We start from the raw sequence: 3,369 nt of genomic DNA, 5'->3' as shown, positions 1-3,369 counted from the left end.
CGGTGCGAATGCTACAGTTTTTAATGCTAGAACGCATGCGATATATGTGCTAAGTCTACAGGGCCTACACATAAGCCTCTATTCCTATTTATGCGATGACAAAATGACATCCACACGAATATGCGACCACATAATATCATTCCTATTCCTAGGGTGCATGCGATGTGTTGACAAACAAAGCTTATCTCTAAGATCCCCATTCTTGCCTATGCATTTCAATCCGCTCTCTCGAGTCTTAGATTTGGATTTTAGACTACTCTCTCAAGTATACCTAAATGATGAATGATGCGCTCATAGGACAAGGTAACCACATGAACTTGATTGACGCAAGGTTGTTACTATCCCTAGTGAACAACGCAAACATTGCTTAATGCGACCAACCACTTACCCTCCTAGACAGTTGGTTGTTACTGACTTTACTCATAGAAAAGCATTGCATTAGCCTATAGACAGGCATTGCCGCAGCTTCACACTAAGTAAATAAGGTTACTCACACACTCACGCAATGCATACCTCTCGGTAGGTTACTACATGCTTCATATCCCTAATCCACATGACTAAGTATGCAATACCCAAGCAATCTCATTAAGTGTTGCAATGAAAGTAAAGATGCTAAGCAAAGAAGATGGAGATGGAGTCGAAGGAACAGAGAAATGCATTGAAAACACATTGTATTAATTTCTTAATTCAAAATGTCATACAATACAATAAAGGAAAAGAAAGGAAAAAGAAATGATCGACTGGAAGCAAAACTTTGCTTCCAACGGATACGTGTCAAGGCTGCCGGTGGTGCCATGGATGGGCGGAGGAGCTAACTCTCTCGAGATCTAGCTCTGGTCGAAGGCTCCGGTCGTCACTTGGAATGGATGAAGGAGGTGAAGAACTCTCAGCGTCTTCTCATGCAGTTTGTCTGGATCACAAGGATCCGCCCCAGGCGAACCTCAGGCGAAAACCTTGTATAAAATGAATTTTAGCTCATCGGCTTCTATTTATAGAGCTTGGCCGCCGACAGCATTAATTGGACTGCTCTGAGTCTGACGTTCGGCATGTTCGTCCTTTCTGAACCTCTGCCACCAACGGCGTGGTAGGTGAAATGTCAGCATCAGCTTTGGATTTTCTCGAGATAGATGCGTTGATGCGTTCATTCCACTAACCTTGCGTTGATCCCATTAGAATGCGTTGTCGCATAGCCGCAATCATTCAATGGCCGTATTTGCTTAACACCGCAACTCTACATGATGATCGCTATCGCTTGACGAGTGCAACTCCCATGCAATGGACCCATACGGCTGATTACCGCAACATCCATGCATTGGTTAATGTGTTTGCCTTGCAATGGAGTGTTTCTCTACATGCGGTCGTCTATGCGATGGTCCGATTTCTGCATTTGCGTTCATTTCCTGCATTGGCTACAAAAATAGAACATTGAATGCATAATTAACGCAAAGTAATGGGTTAGCTGAGATTCTATATGTTGATCAATGCAAACTCATATTCTCGTGAATTTTTATTATGATCGACGCAATTTCTGCCTAATAACTTTCATAATTCTAAGTAAAAGGACTAAAATGGCATGCATTTCTGCATGTCATCATCTTCAGAAACTATCTTTGTGACGACCACATCTCCTCTGTGTACTATCTCCTAAATGAGATGGTACTTTCTTTCAATATGTTTTCCACGTTTGTAATTCCTTGGTTCTTTTGAATTGGCAACAACATCACTATTGTCACAATATAGTGTGATAGGCAAGTGCATATCTGGAACTACTTCCAAATCAGCCAAGAATTTGCATAGCCATACTGCTTCTTTAGCAGCTTCACATGCAGCCACGTATTTCGCTTCCATTGTGGAGTCAGCGATGCAACTTTTCTTAATGCTTCTCCAAACTATAGCTCCTCCGTTAAGAGTGAAAACTAATCCTAAAGTAGATTTCCTGGAATCTATGTCAGTTTGAAAATAAGAATCAGTGTGAGTAAGGATCAAATCCTTAGGTCCATACACAAGCATATAATCCCTCGTTCTCCTTAGATACTTGAGGATATTTTTTATAGTAGTCCAATGACTATGTCCTGGATTGGATTGGAACCTGTTGACGATTCCAACTGCAAAGCATATGTTAGGACATGCAGACAACATGGCATACATCAAACTCCCAACTGCAGATGCATATAGAATTTCATTCATCTCCTCAACATCTTGAGGTGTCTTAGGACACTGTTCCTTCGAAAAATGAATCCCATGTCTAAAAGGTTTACCTTTCTTGGAATTTTGCATATTATATCTTGATAACATCTTGTCAATATAAGATGCCTGAGATAGTGCCAATGTTCTATTCTTTCAATTCCGAAAATTCTGTATTCCTAGAACATATTGAGCATCACCCAAATCTTTCATTTGGAACTGTGTTGCTAATCATCTCTTTACGTCAGCAAGAAAACTTTACTCATTCCCAATGAGCAAGATATCATCAACATAAAGAACTAAGAATGCTATAGTTTTGTTGATTATCTTCTTGTATACACACGGTTCATCAACATTCTATTCAAAGCTATAAGATTTGATCGCAGTGTCAAACCTTATATTCAAGGATCTAGACGCTTGTTTCAATCCATAAATGGATTAATTAAGCTTACAGACTTTTTGTCCTATTCTTTTTCGATGAACCTTTTTGGTTGAGACATAAAAATACTTTCATCAAGATAGCCATTCAGAAAAGCTATCTTGACATCCATTTTCCATATCTCATAGTCATAATATGCGGCAATAGAAAGAAGTATTCTTATAGATTTTATCATGCCAACAGGAGAAAAAGTTTCTTCATAATCAACTCCTTATCGTTGGGTAAAACCTTTTGCCATGAGTCTGGCTTTATAGTTCTGCACCTTGCCAGTTTAGTCAAGTTTCCTCTTATAGATCCATTTGCAACCTATAGGTGTAACCCCATATGGTTCATCTACAAGTTCCTAGGCAAAATTGAAGTACATAGACTCCATTTCATCGTCCATGGCTTTTATCCACTGTTCCCAGTCAACATCTTCCATTGCCTACTTAGAGGTTAATGGGTCCTCTAAACCATCATCTTGTATGATGTTTTGAGTTTCTGTTAAACCCATATAGCATTCAGGTTGTTGAATAACCATCCCACTAGGTCGAGGCATCCTCAACTCTTGGGATGGACGTGACGGGACAATAACCGTTGTTGATGGACCAGCTTGATCAACAACTCTAGTTGATGTTATTGTAGTATCTTTAGTCAGTTCTTGCAATATTAGTTTACTGCGAGGTAGATGATTTTTAATATGATCCTCTTCAAAAAAATGTAGCGTTTGTCGATACAAACACTTTATCTTCTTGGGGATCATAAAA

This window comes from Benincasa hispida, chromosome 3, assembly GCF_009727055.1.
Source record: "Benincasa hispida cultivar B227 chromosome 3, ASM972705v1, whole genome shotgun sequence".
In the NCBI taxonomy this organism is placed as follows: Eukaryota; Viridiplantae; Streptophyta; class Magnoliopsida; order Cucurbitales; family Cucurbitaceae; genus Benincasa; species Benincasa hispida.
This window is presented reverse-complemented; position numbering follows the sequence as displayed.